The sequence below is a fragment of the Oncorhynchus mykiss genome, chromosome 32, assembly GCF_013265735.2.
Source record: "Oncorhynchus mykiss isolate Arlee chromosome 32, USDA_OmykA_1.1, whole genome shotgun sequence".
Lineage (NCBI taxonomy): Eukaryota > Metazoa > Chordata > Actinopteri > Salmoniformes > Salmonidae > Oncorhynchus > Oncorhynchus mykiss.
This window is the reverse complement of record NC_050572.1, coordinates 7,623,168-7,646,483: the sequence shown is the minus strand read 5'-3', so window position 1 is coordinate 7,646,483 and position 23,316 is coordinate 7,623,168.

Here is a 23,316-nt window from a genome sequence, read left to right as displayed (position 1 = left end):
TTTTGTTCAGGTTCATCAAAGAAAACAGTTGTTCACACAGGTATGTGCTGCCAAACATAGACAACGTTTGAGCAGCCTGGATGCGCAGCTGGGGCATTGTGCCGGGGAGGAAACGGGCGAACTCCGCAGCACCCACTGCCGCATATTTTGCCCTCAGTGCATCATTGCATTGGAGGTCAATCAACTCCATTTGGAGGTTTGGTGGTGAGCTTTCCACGTCAACAGCAAATGGGTTACCGAGCAGTTCCAACCTGCTTTTTTGTGCTTCAAAGTCAGCAAATCGGCGTCGAAAGTCAGCGGCAAGCATACCTATTTTATCAGCCAACTGTGTGCTCGGGAACGCACTGGTAGAGAGCTTCTCTTTCATGGTCTGGCAGCTGGGAAAGTGGCTCAAATTTTCTTTCCGCATCTGCGTCTCCCACAGAGTCAGTTTGGTTTTAAATGCCTTCACTGTACTGTACATATCAGAGATGACACGATCCCGACCCTGCAGCTGCAAGTTTATTGCATTCAGATGACTCGTAATGTCACACAGAAAAGCCATTTCACACAGAAACATTTCGTCTCGGAGTTGTGTTGTGTCTTTCCCTTTGCTGTCCAAGAACAGACAAATCTCCTCACGAAGCTCGAAACATCTTTGAAGCACCTTTCCCTGGCTTAGCCATCGCACCTCTGTGTGATAAGGCAAATCACCATGCTCCGTTTCTAACTCCGTCAGAAATGCCTTGAACTGGCGGTGATTCAAACCTTTGGCTCTGATAAAGTTAACTGTGCGCGTGATGATGCTCATTACATGCTCCATTTTCAAGGCTTTACCGCACAACGCTTCCTGGTGTATGATACAATGATAAGCTGTCAGCTCACCTGTCGCGTTTTCCTCTTGCATCTTTTCCCGTATCTTCGCCACCAGTCCGCTCCTGTGTCCACACATCGCAGGTGCTCCGTCGGTTGTCAAACCCACGAGTTTTTCCCAAGGCAGCTCCATCTCATTTACACATCTTGACACCTCTTCATACAAATCATGCCCCGTAGTTGTGCCATGCATAGGACGTAAAGCCAAAAACTCCTCTGTCACGCTTAGGTTGGAGTCCACTCCGCGGATGAAAATTGACAACTGGGCAATGTCAGAAATGTCGGTGCTCTCATCCACAGCCAAGGAATATGCAATAAAATCTTTTCCCTTTTTCACAAGCTGCTCTTTTAGATTGATGGACAACTGGTCTACTCTCTCGGCAATGGTGTTTCTGCTCAGACTCACATTTAAAAAGAGTTGCCTTTTTTCTGGGCAAACTTCGTCACAAACTTTAATCATGCAGTTTTTGATGAAATCCCCCTCCGTAAATGGCCGGGCTGATTTAGCGATCTCTTCTGCCAAAATAAAACTGGCCTTGACAGCAGCCTGGCCTTGTGATTTGGCTTTTTTGAACAGAGCCTGTCGAGATTTGAGGCCTCGTTTTAATTCCTCTGCCTTTTGTAGCCTTTGTTCCATGTCCATATTCTTGTTTTTGTCCGCGTGTTTCGTTTCATAATGTCGTCTCAGATTATACTCTTTCAGTACCGCCACACTTTCTCCACACAGAAGACACACAGGTTTTCCAGCTACCTTCGTGAACATATACTCCGACTCCCACCTTGTTTGAAACCCCCGGTTCTCAGTATCCACCTTCCGTTTTGCCATTTTTGATGGGTATCTGAAAGTTAATTTTACTGTGATGCTGACGACTGCTGTGCCAATAAATATTGAAATGAAGCAGCCTACTGCTCGGTGCGTCACCTTTGCATTGTGGGAAATGTAGTATTGGTGCGTGTAAAAGATCTGCGGGCTGCCGGCTTGCTGCGGGCCGGTTCTAATAATAAATCAAGATCATCCCAGGGGCCGTAAAAAACCTTCTTGCGGGCCGGATGTGGCCCGCGGGCCTTGACTCTGACATATGTGGTCTAGAGACAACATCAGTCATTCTTTATTTCAGATTCCTTTAAGTTAAATAAAGGTTCAATTTAATTTAAAATAAAAATGTATCCCCAACACTCCACTGTGTTGTTCCACAGTTTATGAAGCTAGTCCACATATCTGTTATCTCAGAGTTTATGAAGCTAGTCCATATGTCTGTTATCTCAGAGTTTATGAAGCTAGTCCACATGTCTGTTATCTCAGAGTTTATGAAGCTAGTCCGTGTGTCTGTTATCTCAGAGTTTATGAAGCTAGTCCATATGTCTGTTATCTCAGAGTTTATGAAGCTAGTCCGTGTGTCTGTTATCTCAGAGTTTATGAAGCTAGTCCACATGTCTGTTATCTCAGAGTTTATGAAGCTAGTCCATATGTCTGTTATTGTCTCAGAGTTTATGAAGCTAGTCCATATGTCTGTTATCTCAGAGTTTATGAAGCTAGTCCATATGTCTGTTATCTCACAGTTTATGAAGCTAGTCCATATGTCTGTTATCTCAGAGTTTATGAAGCTAGTCCATATGTCTGTTATTGTCTCAGAGTTTATGAAGCTAGTCCATATGTCTGTTATCTCAGAGTTTATGAAGCTAGTCCATGTGTCTGTTATCTCAGAGTTTATGAAGCTAGTCCATATGTCTGTTATCTCAGAGTTTATGAAGCTAGTCCATATGTCTGTTATTGTCTCAGAGTTTATGAAGCTAGTCCATATGTCTGTTATCTCAGAGTTTATGAAGCTAGTCCATATGTCTGTTATTGTCTCAGAGTTTATGAAGCTAGTCCACATGTCTGTTATCTCAGAGTTTATGAAGCTTGTCCATGTGTCTGTTATCTCAGAGTTTATGAAGCTAGTCCACATGTCTGTTATCTCAGAGTTTATGAAGCTAGTCCGTGTGTCTGTTATCTCAGAGTTTATGAAGCTAGTCCATATGTCTGTTATCTCAGAGTTTATGAAGCTAGTCCGTGTGTCTGTTATCTCAGAGTTTATGAAGCTAGTCCATGTGTCTGTTATCTCAGAGTTTATGAAGCTAGTCCGTGTGTCTATTATCTCAGAGTTTATGAAGCTAGTCCATATGTCTGTTATCTCAGAGTTTATGAAGCTAGTCCGTATGTCTGTTATCTCAGAGTTTATGAAGCTAGTCCGTATGTCTGTTATCTCAGAGTTTATGAAGCTAGTCCATATGTATGTTATCTCAGAGTTTATGAAGCTAGTCCATGTGTCTGTTATCTCAGAGTTTATGAAGCTAGTCCATATGTCTGTTATCTCAGAGTTTATGAAGCTAGTCCACATATCTGTTATCTCAGAGTTTATGAAGCTAGTCCATATGTCTGTTATCTCAGAGTTTATGAAGCTAGTCCGTATGTCTGTTATCTCAGAGTTTATGAAGCTAGTCCATATGTCTGTTATCTCAGAGTTTATGAAGCTAGTCCGTATGTCTGTTATCTCAGAGTTTATGAAGCTAGTCCATATGTCTGTTATCTCAGAGTTTATGAAGCTAGTCCGTGTGTCTGTTATCTCAGAGTTTATGAAGCTAGTCCGTATGTCTGTTATCTCAGAGTTTATGAAGCTAGTCCATATGTCTGTTATCTCAGAGTTTATGAAGCTAGTCCGTATGTATGTTATCTCAGAGTTTATGAAGCTAGTCCATGTGTCTGTTATCTCAGAGTTTATGAAGCTAGTCCGTATGTATGTTATCTCAGAGTTTATGAAGCTAGTCCATATGTCTGTTATCTCAGAGTTTATGAAGCTAGTCCGTGTGTCTGTTATCTCAGAGTTTATGAAGCTAGTCCGTATGTCTGTTATCTCAGAGTTTATGAAGCTAGTCCATATGTCTGTTATCTCAGAGTTTATGAAGCTAGTCCATATGTATGTTATCTCAGAGTTTATGAAGCTAGTCCATGTGTCTGTTATCTCAGAGTTTATGAAGCTAGTCCATATGTCTGTTATCTCAGAGTTTATGAAGCTAGTCAGTGTGTCTGTTATCTCAGAGTTTATGAAGCTAGTCCACATGTCTGTTATCTCAGAGTTTATGAAGCTAGTCCGTATGTCTGTTATCTCAGAGTTTATGAAGCTAGTCCATATGTATGTTATCTCAGAGTTTATGAAGCTAGTCCATATGTATGTTATCTCAGAGTTTATGAAGCTAGTCCACATGTCTGTTATCTCAGAGTTTATGAAGCTAGTCCATATGTCTGTTATCTCAGAGTTTATGAAGCTAGTCCATATGTCTGTTATCTCAGAGTTTATGAAGCTAGTCCATGTGTCTGTTATCTCAGAGTTTATGAAAATAGTCCATGTGTCTGTTATCTCAGAGTTTATGAAGCTAGTCCACATGTCTGTTATCTCAGAGTTTATGAAGCTAGTCCATATGTCTGTTATTGTCTCAGAGTTTATGAAGAAAGTCCACATGTCTATTATCTCAGAGTTTATGAAGCTAGTCCATATGTCTGTTATTGTCTCAGAGTTTATGAAGCTAGTCCATATGTCTGTTATCTCAGAGTTTATGAAGCTAGTCCATATGTCTGTTATCTCAGAGTTTATGAAGCTAGTCCATATGTATGTTATCTCAGAGTTTATGAAGCTAGTCCATATGTCTATTATCTCAGAGTTTATGAAGCTAGTCCACATGTCTATTATCTCAGAGTTTATGAATTTAGTCCACATGTCTATTATCTCAGAGTTTATGAAGCTAGTCCAAATGTCTGTTATCTCAGAGTTTATGAAGCTAGTCCATATGTCTGTTATCTAAGAGTTTATGAAGCTAGTCCATATGTCTGTTATCTCAGAGTTTATGAAGCTAGTCCATATGTCTGTTATCTCAGAGTTTATGAAGCTAGTCCATATGTCTGTTATCTCAGAGTTTATGAAGCTAGTCCGTGTGTCTGTTATCTCAGACTTTATGAAGCTAGTCCACATGTCTGTTATCTCAGAGTTTATGAAGCTAGTCCACATGTCTATTATCTCAGAGTTTATGAAGCTAGTCCATATGTCTGTTATTGTCTCAGAGTTTATGAAGCTAGTCCATATGTCTGTTTTTGTCTCAGAGTTTATGAAGCTAGTCCATATGTCTGTTATCTCAGAGTTTATGAAGCTAGTCCATATGTCTGTTATCTCAGAGTTTATGAAGCTAGTCCATATGTCTGTTATTGTCTCAGAGTTTATGAAGCTAGTCCATATGTCTGTTATCTCAGAGTTTATGAAGCTAGTCCATATGTCTGTTATCTCAGAGTTTATGAAGCTAGTTCATATGTCTGTTATTGTCTCAGAGTTTATGAAGCTAGTCCATATGTCTGTTATCTCAGAGTTTATGAAGCTAGTCCATATGTCTGTTATCTAAGAGTTTATGAAGCTAGTCCACATGTCTGTTATCTCAGAGCTTATGAAGTTAGTCCACATGTCTATTATCTCAGAGTTTATGAAGCTAGTCCATATGTCTGTTATTGTCGCAGAGTTTATGAAGCTAGTCCATATGTCTGTTATCTCAGAGTTTATGAAGCTAGTCCATATGTCTGTTATCTCAGGGTTTATGAATCTAGTCCATGTGTCTGTTATTGTCTCAGAGTTTATGAAGCTAGTCCACGTGTCTGTTATCTCAGAGTTTATGAAGCTAGTCCACATGTCTATTATCTCAGAGTTTATGAAGCTAGTCCATATGTCTGTTATTGTCTCAGAGTTTATGAAGCTAGTCCATATGTCTGTTATTGTCTCAGAGTTTATGAAGCTAGTCCACATGTCTATTATCTCAGAGTTTATGAAGCTAGTCCATATGTCTGTTATCTCAGAGTTTATGAAGCTAGTCCATATGTCTGTTATCTCAGAGTTTATGAAGCTAGTCCATATGTCTGTTATCTCAGAGTTTATGAAGCTAGTCCATATGTCTGTTATCTCAGAGTTTATGAAGCTAGTCCACATGTCTATTATCTCAGAGTTTATGAAGCTAGTTCATATGTCTGTTATTGTCTCAGAGTTTATGAAGCTAGTCCATATGTCTGTTATCTCAGAGTTTATGAAGCTAGTCCACATGTCTATTATCTCAGAGTTTATGAAGCTAGTCCATATGTCTGTTATTGTCTCAGAGTTTATGAAGCTAGTCCATATGTCTGTTATCTCAGAGTTTATGAAGCTAGTCCATATGTCTGTTATCTCAGAGTTTATGAAGCTAGTCCATATGTATGTTATCTCAGAGTTTATGAAGCTAGTCCATATGTCTATTATCTCAGAGTTTATGAAGCTAGTCCACATGTCTATTATCTCAGAGTTTATGAATTTAGTCCACATGTCTATTATCTCAGAGTTTATGAAGCTAGTCCAAATGTCTGTTATCTCAGAGTTTATGAAGCTAGTCCATATGTCTGTTATCTAAGAGTTTATGAAGCTAGTCCACATGTCTGTTATCTCAGAGCTTATGAAGCTAGTCCACATGTCTATTATCTCAGAGTTTATGAAGCTAGTCCATATGTCTGTTATCTCAGAGTTTATGAAGCTAGTCCATATGTCTGTTATCTCAGAGTTTATGAAGCTAGTCCATATGTCTGTTATCTCAGAGTTTATGAAGCTAGTCCATATATCTGTTATCTCAGAGTTTATGAAGCTAGTCCGTGTGTCTGTTATCTCAGAGTTCATGAAGCTAGTCCACATGTCTGTTATCTCAAAGTTTATGAAGCTAGTCCACATGTCTATTATCTCAGAGTTTATGAAGCTAGTCCATATGTCTGTTATCTCAGAGTTTATGAAGCTAGTCCATATGTCTGTTATCTCAGAGTTTATGAAGCTAGTCCATATGTCTGTTATCTCAGAGTTTATGAAGCTAGTCCATATGTCTGTTATCTCAGAGTTTATGAAGCTAGTCCATATGTCTGTTATCTCAGAGTTTATGAAGCTAGTCCACATGTCTATTATCTCAGAGTTTATGAAGCTAGTTCATATGTCTGTTATTGTCTCAGAGTTTATGAAGCTAGTCCATATGTCTGTTATCTCAGAGTTTATGAAGCTAGTCCACATGTCTATTATCTCAGAGTTTATGAAGCTAGTCCATATGTCTGTTATTGTCTCAGAGTTTATGAAGCTAGTCCATATGTCTGTTATCTCAGAGTTTATGAAGCTAGTCCATATGTCTGTTATCTCAGAGTTTATGAAGCTAGTCCATATGTATGTTATCTCAGAGTTTATGAAGCTAGTCCATATGTCTATTATCTCAGAGTTTATGAAGCTAGTCCACATGTCTATTATCTCAGAGTTTATGAATTTAGTCCACATGTCTATTATCTCAGAGTTTATGAAGCTAGTCCAAATGTCTGTTATCTCAGAGTTTATGAAGCTAGTCCATATGTCTGTTATCTAAGAGTTTATGAAGCTAGTCCACATGTCTGTTATCTCAGAGCTTATGAAGCTAGTCCACATGTCTATTATCTCAGAGTTTATGAAGCTAGTCCATATGTCTGTTATTGTCTCAGAGTTTATGAAGCTAGTCCATATGTCTGTTATCTCAGAGTTTATGAAGCTAGTCCATATGTCTGTTATCTCAGAGTTTATGAAGCTAGTCCATATGTCTGTTATCTCAGAGTTTATGAAGCTAGTCCATATATCTGTTATCTCAGAGTTTATGAAGCTAGTCCGTGTGTCTGTTATCTCAGAGTTCATGAAGCTAGTCCACATGTCTGTTATCTCAGAGTTTATGAAGCTAGTCCACATGTCTATTATCTCAGAGTTTATGAAGCTAGTCCATATGTCTGTTATCTCAGAGTTTATGAAGCTAGTCCATATGTCTGTTATCTCAGAGTTTATGAAGCTAGTCCATATGTCTGTTATCTCAGAGTTTATGAAGCTAGTCCATATGTCTGTTATCTCAGAGTTTATGAAGCTAGTCCATATGTCTGTTATCTCAGAGTTTACGAAGCTAGTCCATATGTCTGTTATCTCAGAGTTTATGAAGCTAGTCCATATGTCTGTTATCTCAGAGTTTATGAAGCTAGTCCATGTGTCTGTTATTGTCCCAGAGAGGTAGAGGACATAGCCATAGCGTGTAATTAGTAACCAGTATGTAAATGGCCCATGTTGATAGATGGATTCAGAAGATCATGATAGAAGATGTTACTCCACATTACTCACAGTATTTAGTGGTATTTATGTGGTATTTGTCTTCAGTTAAGGTAGATTTTTCCATAAAGTTTGGAAACCAAAAAAAAAAATCCTAATTTCTTCCCTTTGTGTGCATCTCTCTTTCTCCCCCTTTCCGTACCACCTTCCCAATGCTCGTTTTCTACTTTCTTCTCCCATCCCCTGTTCCCTTTGCTACCCCCTTCTTTCTCCTTCCAATCTCTCTTGCTATCCTTCCTCCATGCCCCCCCCCCCCCCCGTAACTGCAAATAGGCGACCCACCTGTTACTGTAAGTAGGAGAACCACCTGTTACTGTAAATAGGAGACCCACCTGTTACTGTAAATAGGAGACCCACCTGTTACTGTAAATAGGAGACCCACCTGTTACTGTAAATAGGAAACCCGCCTGTTACTGTAAATAGTAGACCAACCTGTTACTGTAAATAGGAGACCCACCTGTGACTGTAACTAGGAGACCAACCTGTTACTGTAAATAGGAGACCCACCTGTGACTGTAACTAGGAGACCCACCTGTTATTTAAATAGGAGACCCATCCTGTTACTGTATATAGGAGACCCACCTGTTACTGTAAATAGGTGAGCCACCTATTACTGTAAATAGGTGAACCACCTGTTACTGTAAATAGGAGATCCACCTGTTATTGTAAATAGGAGACCCACTTGTTACTGTATATATGAGACCCACCTGTTATTGTAAATAGGAGACAAACCTGTTACTGTAAATAGGAGACCCACCTGTTACTGTAAATAGGAGACCCACATGTTACTGTAAATAGGAGACCCACCTGTTACTTTAAATAGAATACCCACTTGTTACTTTAAATAGAAGACCCACTTGTTACTTTAAATAGGAGACCCACCTGTTACTGTAATTAGGAGACCCACCTGTTACTGTACATAGGAGACGCACATGTTACTGTAAATAGGAGACCCACTTGTTACTGTATATATGAGACCCACCTGTTATTGTAAATAGGAGACAAACCTGTTACTGTAAATAGGAGACCCACCTGTTACTGTAAATAGGAGACCCACCTGTTACTGTAAATAGGAGACCCACCTGTTACTGTAAATAGGAGACCCACCTGTTACTTTAAATAGAAGACCCACTTGTTACTTTAAATAGGAGACCCACCTGTTACTGTAAATAGGTGAACCACCTGTTACTGTAAATAGGTGAACCACCTGTTACTGTAAATAGGAGACCCACTTGTTACTGTAAATAGCAGACACACCTGTTATTTTAAATAGGAGACCTACCTGTTACTGTAAATAGGAGACCCACCTGTTACTGTGAATAGGAGACCCACCTGTCACTATCAAAGCTGATGAAATCGTGACTCTAACTGGAATCCACATTTGTTTTTTCAATGGGAAGCACCTCTTATTTTGTAATTTACCTGATGATCAGTTAAGGGATGAAAACGTAATAATCTGTGTGCCCTCAGGTAATTTCCAATGACTTGATGGGGTGAGGTTGGTGTGTAGGTACATTCTGTGGCAGTTCTATGGAAAATAATTCCAGTTCTGTGAGAACACATCAGTATCTGTCCAGCCTCTGTACTTTAGTAAAACAATTTCACTGACTTTATCTGTCCTATCCTGTTTTATCTAACCCCTGTCCTGTCCTGTTGTATCTAACCCCTGTCCTGTACTGTTGTATCTAATCCCTGTACTGTTGTATCTAACCCCTGTCCTGTCCTGTTGTATCTAACCCCTGTACTGTCCTGTTGTATCTAACCCCTGTCCTGTCCTGTTGTATCTAACCCCTGTACTGTCCTGTTGTATCTAACCCCTGTCCTGTCCTGTTGTATCTAACCCCTGTCCTGTCCTGTTGTATCTAACCCCTGTCCTGTACTGTTGTATCTAATCCCTGTACTGTTGTATCTAACCCCTGTACTGTCTTGTTCAAATAAAATAAAATAAAATGTATTTATATAGCCCTTCGTACATCAGCTGATATCTCAAAGTGCTGTACAGAAACCCAGCCTAAAACCCCAAACAGCAAGCAATGCAGGTGTAGTAGCACGTTGTATCTGTTGTATCTAACCCCTGTTCTGTTGTATCTAACCCCTGTCCTGTCCCGTTTTATCTAACCCCTGTCCTGTTGTATCTAACCCCTGTCCTGTCCTGTTTTATCTAACCCCTGTCCTGTACTGTTGTATCTAACCCCTGTCCTGTCCTGTTGTATCTAACCCCTGTACTGTTGTATCTAACCCCTGTCCTGTCCTGTTGTATCTAACCCCTGTCCTGTCCTGTTTTATCTAACCCCTGTCCCGTCCTGTTGTATCTAACCCCTGTCCTGTACTGTTGTATCTAACCCCTGTCCTGTCCTGTTGTATCTAACCCTGTCCTGTCCTGTTGTATCTAACCCCTGTCCTGTCCTGTTGTATCTAACCCCTGTCCTGTCCTGTTTTATCTAACCCCTGTACTGTCCTGTTGTATCTAACCCCTGTCCTGTCCTGTTGTATCTAACCCCTGTCCTGTTGTATCTAACCCCTGTCCTGTTGTATCTAACCCCTCCTCTAGTTCCTTAGGGGTGGTATTAGGTATTGCAGGTCCCTAAAGGACGGTACACACTGCATTCGGAAAGTGTTTGGACTTCTTGACTTTTTCCACATTTTGTTACATTACAGCCTTATTCTATAATTAATTAAATTGTTTTTTGCCTCATCAATCTACACACAAGACCCCATGGTGACATCACAATACCCCATAGTGACATCACAATACCCCAAAGTGACATCACAATACCCCATAGTGACAAAGCAAAAACAGGTTTTTAGACATTTCTGTCTTGGAGCTCTACGGACAATTCTTTCGACCTCATGTCTTGGTTTTTGCTCTGACATGCACTGTCAACTGTGGGACCTTATTTAGACAGGTGTGTGCCATTCCAAATCATGTCCAATCCATTGAATTTACCACAGGTGGACTCCGATTAAGTTGTAGAAACATCTCAAGGATGATCAATGGAAACAGAATGCAGTCAGCCAGGGGCCGCCAGTGCCGCCAGTCAGCCAGGGGCCGCCAGTGCCGCCAGTCAGCCAGGGGCCGCCAGTGCCACCAGTCAGCCAGGGGCCGCCAGAGCCGCCAGTCAGTCCAGAGGCGCCAGAGCCCCTCAGCCCAGAGGCGCCAGAGCCCCTCAGCCCAGAGGCGCCAGAGCCCCTTATCTTTTTGTCATTAAACATGAATCAAAGAACCCACGCTGCATTTTGGTCCGCCTCTACTTCACCCGAAGAGAACCGTTACAGGGACCGTATATAGACAGGTGTGTGCCTTTCCAAATCATGTCCAATCCATTGAATTTACAACAGGTGGACTCCGATCAAGTTGTAGAAACATCTCAAGGATGATCAATGGAAACAGAATGCATCTGAGCTCAATTTCGAGTTTCATAGCAAAAGGTCTGAATACTTATGCTACCGGATGAAAGTTTTAGAACACCTACTGATTCAAGGGTTTTTCTTTATTTGTACTATTTTCTACATTGTAGAATAATAGTGAAGGCCTCAAAACTATGAAATAACACATATGGAATCATGCAGTAACCAAAAAAGTGTTAAACAAATATTTTTATATCAGAGTTTCCTCAAAGAGACACCCTTTGCCTTGATGACAGTTTTGCACACGCTTGGCATTCTCTCAACCAGCTTCATGAGGTAGTCACCTAGAACTCATTTAAATTAACAGGTGTGCCTTCTTAAAAGATCATTTGTGGAATGTTGTTCCTTCTTAATGCGTTTGAGCCATTCAGTTGTGTTGTGACAAGGTAAACAGAAGCCCTATTCCGACCCACCTGTTACTGTAAAGAAGAGAACCACCTGTTACTGTAAATAGGAGAACCACCTGTTACTGTAAATAGGAGACCCACCTGTTACTGTAAATAGGAGACCCACATGTGACTGTAAATAGGATACCCACCTGTTACTTTAAATAGAAGACCCACCTGTTATTGTATATAGGAGACCCACCTGTTACTGTAAATAGGAAACTGACCTGTTACTGTAAATAGAAGACCCACCTGTTACTGTAAAAAGGTGAACCACCTATTACTGAAAATAGGAGACTGACCTGTTACTGTAAATAGGAGACCCACCTGTTACTATAAATAGGAGACCCACCTGTTACTGTAAATAGGAGACCCACCTGTTACTGTAAATAGGAGACCCACCTGTTACTGTAAATAGGAGACCCACCTGTTACTATAAATAGGAGACCCACCTGTTACTGTAAATAGGAGACCCACCTGTTATTTTAAATAGGAGACCCACCTGTTACTTTAAATAGGAGACCTACCTGTTACTGTAAATAGGAGACCCACCTGTTACTGTAAATAGGAGACCCACCTGTTTGTCACGACTTCCACCGAAGTTGGCTCCCCTGCCTGTTCGGGCGGTGCTCGGCGGTCGTCGTCACCGTCCTACTAGCCGCTACCGATCCCTTTCTCGTTTGTCTGTTGGTTTTGTCTTATTAGTTTCACCTGTGTGTATTCTGGTTTAATTAGCTTCCTTATATATAGTAGGTTGTCCCGCCCCTGTTTTGTGCGGGATTGTTTTTTGTTACTCTGTTGGATAGTGGTTTCCATGTGTGTATTCTCGGGACTGTTTGGTCCTGTGTTTGGGCTGGTCGATGCGCCCTGTATGTTGGCGTGACCGTTTTTTGGAGGAGAATAAATCACGATATACTGAACCCTGCTCTCTGCGCCTGATTCCAACCCACCACTCCTAGTATCCCGTGACACTGTTACTGTAAATAGGAGACCCACCTGTGATTGTAAATAGGAGACCCACCTGTTATTTTAAATAGAAGACCCACCTGTTATTTTAAATAGAAGACCCAACTGTTACTGTAAATAGGAGACCCCCCTGTTGCTTTAAATAGGAGACCCACCTGTTACTGTAAATAGGAGACCCCCCTGTTGCTTTAAATAGGAGACCCACCTGTTACTGTATATAGGAGACCCACCTGTTATTGTAAATAGGAGACCCACCTGTTACTGTAAATAGGAGACCCACCTGTTACTGTAAATAGGAGACCCACCTGTTACTGTAAATAGGAGACACACCTGTTACTGTAAATAGGAGACACACCTGTTACTGTAAATAGGAGACCCACCTGTTACTGTAAATAGGAGACCCACCTGTTACTGTAAATAGGAGACCCACCTGTCACTGTCAAAGCTGATGAAATCTTGACTCTAACTGGAATCCACATGTGTTTTTTCAATGGGAAGCACCTCTTATTGTGTAATTTACCTGATCAGTTAAGGGCGGAATGAAAACGTAATAATCTGTGTGCCCTCAGGTAATTTCCAATGACTTGATGGGGTGAGGTTGGTGTGTAGGTACATTCTGTGGCAGTTCTATGGAAAATAATTCCAGTTCTGTGAGAACACATCAGTGTCTGTCCAGTCTCTGTACTTTAGAAACACAATTTCACTGACTTTAACTCACTCACTTACTCTAACCTTTCACCCCAGGCCTGATATAAACGAACCCCTAACCCCTGTCCTGTCCTGTCCTAATCTAACCCTTCACCCCTGTCCTGTCCTGTTCTAATCTAACCCTTCACCCCTGTCCTGTCCTGTTCTAATCTAACCCTTCACCCCTGTCCTGTTCTAATCTAACCCTTCACCCCTGTCCTGTCCTGTTCTGATCTAACCCTTTACCCCTGTCCTGTTCTAATCTAACCCTTCACCCCTGTCCTGTTCTGATCTAACCCTTCACCCCTGTCCTGTTCTGATCTAACCTTTCACTCCTGTCCTGTCCTGTTCTGATCTAATCCTTCACCCCTCTCCTGTCTTTGTGAGATGCAGAGTAGGTGAACGGATGATCTCTGCATGTGTGGTTCCCACCATGAAGCATGGAGGAGGAGGTGTGATGTTGTGGGGGTGCTTTGCTGGTGACACTGTCAGTGATTTATTTAGAATTCAAGGCACACTTATCCTGCATGGTTACCACTGCATTCTGCAGCGATACGCCATCCCATCTGGTTTGTGCTTAGTGGGACTATCATTTGGTTTTCAACAGGACAATGACCCAACACACCTCCCGGCTTTGTAAGGGCTATTTGACCAAGGAGAGTGATGGAGTGCTGCATCAGATGACCTGGCCTCCACAATCACCTGACCTCAACCCAATTGATATGGTTTGATATGAGTTGGACCACAGAGTGAAGGAAAAGCAGCCAACAAGTGCTCAGCATATGTGGGAACTCCTTCAAGACTGTTGCCAAGAGTGTGCAAAGCTGTCATCGAGGCAAAGGGTGGCTACTTTGAAGAATCTAAAATCTGAAATATATTTATTTGAGTTGTGTAAACACACTTTTTTGGTTACTACATGATTCCATATGTGTTATTTAATAGTTTTGATGTCTTCCCTGTTATTCTACGATGTAGAACACATTAATATAAATCAAAGTACGAGGACCGACGCTGGAGACGAGAAGCAGGTTGTAACGGACGTCTTCGGGAGAAAGAGAGGAGGACCAAAGTGCAGCGTGGTAAGTGTCCATATTGATTTATTCAAAAAAACACAACTGAACACTGGGACAAAATAATAAAGGTGAAATATACAGAACCGAAACAGTACCGTGTGGCCAAAACACCCACAAACCAAAAGTGAAACCCAGGCTACCTAAGTATGGTTCTCAATCAGGGACAACAATTGACAGCTGCCTCTGATTGAGAACCATACTAGGCCGAACTCAAAAACCAACATAGAAAAACAAACATAGACTGCCCACCCCAACTCACGCCCTGACCAAACGAAAACAAAGAATAAAATAACAGAACTATGGTCAGAACGTGACACAGGTTAGTCAACATTTATTAAGGAAGAGACATGAAACCAGACAGGCACAGCGTCGCCACACAGATACACAATGACATTCGACAATAACTGCAGCAGTGGGAACAGAGAACTGACTAATATAGAGGAGGTAATAAACAGGGGATTGAGTCCAGGTGAGTCCAGTATTCAATGATGCGCGTGACGGGGGGTGAGGGCGTACTGATGGTGGCAGGAGTGCGTAATGCTGAGGAGCGTGTCGCCATCGAGCTCCGGGGAAGGGGGTGGGGGGGGAGCAAGACAAAAAAACCTTGAATGAGTAGGTGTGTCCAAACTGGTACTGTATACTCTCCACCACCCAGCCCCCAATCCTCTCCCAGCCCCCGTTCCCTCAAAGCCCCTGTTCCCACCCAGTCCCTGTCCCCATCCAGCCCCTGTGCCAATCCAGCCCCTGTCCCAACCCAGCCCCTGTCCCAACCTAGCCCCTGTCCCAGCCCCTGTCCCAACCCAGCCCCTGTCCCCACCCAGCCACTGTCCCCACCCAGCCACTGTCCCCACCCAGCCACTGTCCCAACCCAGCCCCTGTCCCAACCCAGCCCCTGTCCCCACCCAGCCCCTGTCCCCACCCAGCCCCTGTCCCAGCCCCTGTCCCAACCCAGCCCCTGTCCCCACCCAGCCACTGTCCCCACCCAGCCACTGTCCCCACCCAGCCACTGTACCAACCCAGCCCCTGTCCCAACCCAGCCCCTGTCCCCACCCAGCCCCTGTCCCCACCCAGCCACTGTCCCCACCCAGCCCCTGTCCCAACCCAGCCCCTGTCCCCACCCAGCCCCTGTCCCCACCCAGCCCCTGTCCCAGCCCCTGTCCCAACCCAGCCCCTGTCCCCACCCAGCCAATGTCCCCACCCAGCCACTGTCCCCACCCAGCCACTGTCCCAACCCAGCCCCTGTCCCCACCCAGCCCCGGTCCTAACCCAGCCACTGTCCCCACCCAGCCCCTGTCCCCACCCAGCCCCGGTCCTAACCCAGCCACTGTCCCCACCCAGCCCCTGTCCCAACCCAGCCCCTGTCCCCACCCAGCCCCTGTCCCCACCCAGCCACTGTCCCCACCCAGCCCCTGTCCCAACCCAGCCCCTGTCCCCACCCAGCCCCTGTCCCCACCCAGCCCCTGTCCCAGCCCCTGTCCCAACCCAGCCCCTGTCCCCACCCAGCCAATGTCCCCACCCAGCCACTGTCCCCACCCAGCCACTGTCCCAACCCAGCCCCTGTCCCCACCCAGCCCCTGTCCCAACCCAGCCCCTGTCCCCACCCAGCCCCGGTCCTAACCCAGCCACTGTCCCCACCCAGCCCCTGTCCCAACCCAGCCCCTGTCCCCATCCAGCCCCTGTCCCCACCCAGCCCCTGTCCCAACCCAGCCCCTGTCCCCATCCAGTCCCTTAACCGATGTAATTTGGCTTCAACGTGCTATTGAGTCTTCACATAAAAATTAATGGTGTAACGTGATCGATGGCTTCGCCCGTGTGAAAGTCATTGCCCTCTGTGTGTGTATGTAATGTAATATATTGTAATGTAATGTATTATATTGTAATGTAATGTAATAAATTGTAGTGTAATGTAATGTAATATATTGTAATGTAATATATTGTAATGTAATGTAATGTAATATATTGTAGTGTAATGTAATGTAATGTATTGGAGTGTATTGTAAGGTATTGTATTGTATTGTATTCTTATGTATGCTGATCTGTGGAGGATTGCGTTTCTACAACAGAAACAGAAGGATGTGATCTGCAGTTTTGTTTTTGATATTAAGGGTAGTTGGTTACTCGTGGCATTCAGTTCAACTTCTCTCCCCCTCTCCTCCTCTCACTGACTCAACCCGACAGGCAGCGATCCAGCTAGCTATCGTTGTTTAAAGGGCCAGTGTAGTCAAAATTCTGTTTTTTCCTTTGTTTTATATCATATTGTACAATAGCTGATAAAACAAACGCTATAAAAATGTAAAAAATCTGCGTTAATTCCTGATAGTTGATGGTTGAAAATACATTCTGAAACAGGAACTGGTTACATCACTGCCTGGTAAGGCAGCTGCTCGGCCTCCAACCGCAAGGCACTACAGAGAGTTGTGCGAACAGCCCAGTACATCACTGGGGCCAAGCTTCCTGTCATCCAGGACCGCTATACCAGGCAGTGTCAGAGGAAGGCCGTAACAATGATCAAAGACTCGTCACCCTAGTCATAGACTATTTTCTCTGCTACCGCACAGCAAGCGATACCAGAGCACCAAGTCTAGGACAAGAAGGCTTCTAAACAGCTTCTACCCCGAAGCCATAAGACTCCTGAACATCTAATCAAATGGCTACCCAGACTATTTACATTGCCCCCCCACCCCCACCCCTCTTCCCCTCTTTACGCCACTACTACTCTGTTGTCCTCTATGCATAGTAACTTTAATAACTCTACCTACATGTACATACTACCTCACTAACCGGTGCCCCCAGCATATTGACTCTGTACCAGTACCCCCCTGTATATAGTCTCCATATTGACTGTACCAGTACCCCCCTGTATATAGTCTCCATATTGACTCTGTACCAGTACACCCCTGTATATAGCCTCCATATTGACTCTGTACCAGTACCCCCCTGTATATAGTCTCCATATTGACTCTGTACCGGTACCCCCTGTATATAGTCTCCATATTGACTCTGTACCAGTACCCCCTGTATATAGCCTCCATATTGACTCTGTACCAGTACCCCCCTGTATATAGCCTCCATATTGACTCTGTACCAGTACCCCCCCTGTATATAGTCTCCACATTGACTCTGTACCAGTACCACCCTGTATATAGCCTCCATATTGACTCTGTACCAGTACCCCCCTGTATATAGCCTCCATATTGACTCTGTACCAGTACCCCCCTGTATATAGTCTCCACATTGACTCTCTGTACCAGTACCCCCCTGTATATAGTCTTGGTATTGTTATTTCACTACTGCTGTTTAATGACTTGTTACTTTTATCTCTTATTCTTATCTGTATATTTTTTTTAAATATACTGTTGGTTAGGGGCTCGAAAGTAAGCATTTCACTGTAAGGTGTACAACACCTGTTGTATTCAGCATTTCACTGTAAGGTGTACAACACCTGTTGTATTCAGCCTTTCACTGTAAGGTGTACAACACCTGTTGTATTCAGCATTTCACTGTAAGGTGTACAACACCTGTTGTATTCAGCATTTCACTGTAAGGTGTACAACACCTGTTGTATTCAGCATTTCACTGTAAGGTGTACAACACCTGTTGTATTCAGCCTTTCACTGTAAGGTGTACAACACCTGTTGTATTCGGCGCTTGTGACTAATAGCATTTGATTTGAACTTCTAATCCCGCAGGTTTGAATGGTCAGGAGTTTCGGCTTTCCATGGTGACATCACCATGAGGTAAATTAGTGAAATAGACCAATGAGAAAGAGAGTTCCAAACCTCTCTGCCAATAACAGCTAGTTTTCAGTTTTACCTTCCCCCTCAGACCACTCCCAGACAGTCCTAGAAAAAATATATGCTAATGAAAATCTATTACAGGATCGTTCCATTTCATTTCATTAAGCCACCATCTCAGATGCTTCTGAAATGGTTTATGTAGATAAAAACAGATTAGATAAGAATTCCTGACACATTATTTTGACAATTTTAACTCTCAGAAAGCTAAATGAGTGAACGCAAATTGGTCATTTCAAATGATAGGATTCATATTCGATAAATATAGTACCCAACATCCAATTTGTACCAAACCTAAATGAATAAAACTTAAGGGATCAAAATAAATGGTCAAATCCCACCGACAGACCCTCATGTCTTAACCATTTTTAAGAAGAGGTTTTGTATCCAAATTGAATGTTGGGTGCTATATTTATTGAGTATTACACAAATCCAACCAATTGAAAATAGCCAATTTGGGTGCAATCAATTAGTTAATTTCTCAGAGTTCAAATTATCTTTCAACAAAATAATGCTGCAGGAATGCTAATCTTACCTGTTTCTAACTACAAAAACAACTTCAGAACAAAACCGAGATGGTGGGTGTTTAAGTCCTCTTTCTTGTGCTCTTTAAGGTGGAATGACTTAAAACGGCTGCATTGGGCCTTTAACCCTTAAGAGTGTTTCTGCCTGGCCCAGTCCATTCTCAGAAAAAGTGAGAAATGTCAAATTTGCCTTAAGGCATGCCACGCATTCTACAGCCAGACAGTGGAGACGATATGTCATGGTGAGAAAGGAGAGGGAAAGGGGAGTGAGGGAAAAGGAGGTGAGGGAGAGTAATGAGAGCGAGGTGAGGGAGAGAGAGACGGAGGAAGGGAGAGGAGGGATGTGAGAAAGTTTAACAGTGTGGCTCCATGGTTGGCACTCGCTCTCTCTCTCGCTCACTTAACCGTCTCTCTCTCGCTCTCTCTCTCTCACTCTCTCTCGCTCACTTAACCGTCTCTCGCTCTCTCTTTCTCGCTCTCTCTCTTGCTCTCTTTCTTACTCTCTCTTTCTCGCTCTCTCTCTCTCGCTCTCTTTCTCGCTCTCTCTCTCGCTCTCTCTCGCTCACTTAACCGACTCTCTTTCTCGCTCTCGCTCTCTCTCTCTCACTCTCTCTCTCTCTCGGTCTCTCTTTCTCTCATTGACCACGTTTACATGCACACACTATTCAGGATAAGCTGTTTACATGCATCTTTGGTATCCCGCTCACGAGTATCCCTGTATCCATGAATAAACAGAAGATTCCTCGTCTAAGTTCATATGGGTTAAATGGAATATTAACTGAAATGTGGACACTGACTGTAGACCGACAACCTCTCACATGTAACATAATCTTAACTGAAATATGGACACTGACTGTAGACCGACAACCTCTCACATGTAACATAATATTAACTGAAATATGGACACTGACTGTAGACCGATAACCTCTCACCTGTAACGGAATATTAACTCCTGCAGAATTATGCATTTCTTCCATAAAATGTATGAACAAATGTTAATTTTGTAAATGTTATTTATTTATTTCAGCATCTCTTGAGAAAATGTGAATGAGTCTGTACGGTGTAATCGTTGACACAGTATTTCAACTGCATAAATGACGCACCCAAGATCAACTGAAGTCTTTCATCATTTTCTCCGTTTTTAATTTTCTGATGGCATTTGGACATTTTGCACAGGACCAATGATATTTTTTTGTTGTTTTGTTATTGTGTTTTCTCCCCCGGTCCCTAAACGAAACAGATAAATTTACCAGTGTTAACTAGATTACTAATCATTCTATCAATGTAAGACATTATTCTGGTGAGCACTACTTTATTTAGTCTCATAGGGCAACAAGGTACGACAGAAGAGAAGCTGCATGTATCTAACTAGATGACAAACAAATGGCCTACCAAATGTAGAAAATGATACGCAGAAATGTGTCTAAATTAGGACGGAAGGTAGTCAGTAGTCCAGTGTGGTGCAGTGAGGAGTATCAGCTAAATGAATTATTAAGGAATTATTATGTTGAACTGTGTAGATGTCCTTCTTTCTGAAGTGATTTGTTTCACAATCAGATCAAAACATAATCACTGAGACTGCGCAGACCGTGAAAAACAACGGTAAGCCTAAATACGGTAAGACGTTAACATGGCATAGCATCCCGTCTAAAATCAGCACAGCCCACAATCCGTTTCGGGTTATTGTAAACGGGATATGATGTTTAGATATATACGGCCATTCTCTCTTTCTCACTATGGATGGAACATTGTGTCATAATGTGCCAGCCAACCAGGATCAGGCCAGGGTTTACATTTACAAACCATGGCAGATGGATTCAACAGGTGAAATGTTCATCTCCTTCTGGTAAAATATATTGATTTGACTGTGCTTGCCTTGGTTTCCCCATTAAACCAGTCAAAATGCATTCCTGAGCTATAAATTGTTTAAAAAAATAAAAGTTGCATTATTAATCAAGAGACGTCATCAATAAAGGTGATTGGAAGTGGAAGTCTGGCATGAATGTGTGGCTGTCTAAAATAAACAGCTAGCTAGAATTCCTAAAGAGCTGTAGAGGGTAGCTTATGTTTGTGTGTGCAAACGGTTGGAATGTGCATGATGGCCCACGTCACATGTTGTTGGGATGTTGGTGTTGTTGTTGACAAACCGAGGGAGAACAAATAAACCTTTGAACGCGCGTCAAGGTTGCCTGGCAACACGACTTTTGAGTTGCATTGAATCCTATGTGGGGCAGAAATCAACGTTTGCACCAGGAACGTTTCCTTTCACGACACCTCTACAAGCCCAGGACGTTGAATAAAATGAAACGTGCCTGATTCAAACACGCATTTCTGCCAGACATATCATTCAATGCAATTAAACATCGGGTTTCCAGGCAAATGTTATGTTGTTCAATCTGTATTCGACCTGGTAGATGCGCACATCATTGCACAAGCGCGATATCATTTTGCCAGTATTCTACACGCCTACCCACTCATAACGACTCTCGACATTCAATCGCTCAATCCAGTCAATTGGAATATGATGTTGGAGAGAGATAGACCATTATAATATGATGTTGGAGAGAGAGAGAGACCATTATAATATGATGTTAGAGAGAGAGACCATTATAATATGATGTTAGAGAGAGAGACCATTATAATATGATGTTGGAGAGAGAGAGACCATTATAATATGATGTTAGAGAGAGAGACCATTATAATATGATGTTAGAGAGAGAGAGACCATTATAATATGATGTTGGAGAGAGAGAGACCATTATAATATGATGTTAGAGAGAGAGACCATTGTAATATGATGTTGGAGAGAGAGAGACCATTATAATATGATGCTAGAGAGAGAGACCATCATAATATGATGTTGGAGAGAGAGAGACCATTATAATAGGATGTTGGAGAGAGAGAAACCATTATAATATGATGTTAGAGAGAGAGACCATTGTAATATGATGTTGGAGAGAGAGAGACCGGTGTAATATGATGTTGGAGAGAGAGAGACCATTATAATATGATGTTAGAGAGAGAGACCATTGTAATATGATGTTGGAGAGAGAGAGACCATTATAATATGATGTTAGAGAGAGAGAGAGACCATTATAATATGATGTTGGAGAGAGAGAGACCATTATAATATGATGTTAGAGAGAGAGACCATTATAATATGATGTTAGAGAGAGAGAGAGACCATTATAATATGATGTTGGAGAGAGAGAGACCATTATAATATGATGTTGGAGAGAGAGAGACCATTATAATATGATGTTAGAGAGAGAGACCATTATAATATGATGTTAGAGAGAGAGAGAGACCATTATAATATGATGTTGGAGAGAGAGAGACCATTATAATATGATGTTGGAGAGAGAGAGACCATTATAATATGATGTTAGAGAAAGAGACCATTGTAATATGATGTTGGAGAGAGAGAGACCATTATAATATGATGTTAGAGAGAGAGACCATTGTAATATGATGTTGGAGAGAGAGAGACCATTATAATATGATGCTAGAGAGAGAGACCATCATAATATGATGTTGGAGAGAGAGAGACCATTATAATAGGATGTTGGAGAGAGAGAAACCATTATAATATGATGTTAGAGAGAGAGACCATTGTAATATGATGTTGGAGAGAGAGAGACCAGTGTAATATGATGTTGGAGAGAGAGAGACCATTATAATATGATGTTAGAGAGAGAGACCATTGTAATATGATGTTGGAGAGAGAGAGACCATTATAATATGATGTTAGAGAGAGAGAGACCATTATAATATGATGTTAGAGAGAGAGATAGACCATTATAATATGATGTTGGAGAGAGAGAGACCATTATAATATTATGTTGGAGAGAGAGAGACCATTATAATATGATGTTAGAGAAAGAGACCATTGTAATATGATGTTGGAGAGAGAGAGACCAGTGTAATATGATGTTGGAGAGAGAGAGAGAGAGAGACCATTATAATATGATGTTAGAGAGAGAGAGAGAGACCAGTGTAATATGATGTTAGAGAGAGAGAGACCATTATAAAATGATGTTGGAGAGAGAGAGACCATTATAATATGATGTTAGAGAGAGAGAGAGACCATTATAACATGATGTTAGAGAGAGAGACCATTATAATATGATGTCAGAGAGAGAGACCATTGCAATATGATGTTGGAGAGAGAGAGAGACCAGTGTAATATGATGTTAGAGAGAGAGACCATTATAATATGATGTTGGAGAGAGAGAGAGAGACCATTATAATATGATGTTAGAGAGAGAGACCAGTGTAATATGATGTTGGAGAGAGAGAGACCATTATAATATGATGTTAGAGAGAGAGAGACCATTATAATATGATGTTGGAGAGAGAGAGAGACCATTATAATATGATGTTAGAGAGAGAGACCAGTGTAATATGATGTTGGAGAGAGAGAGACCATTATAATATGA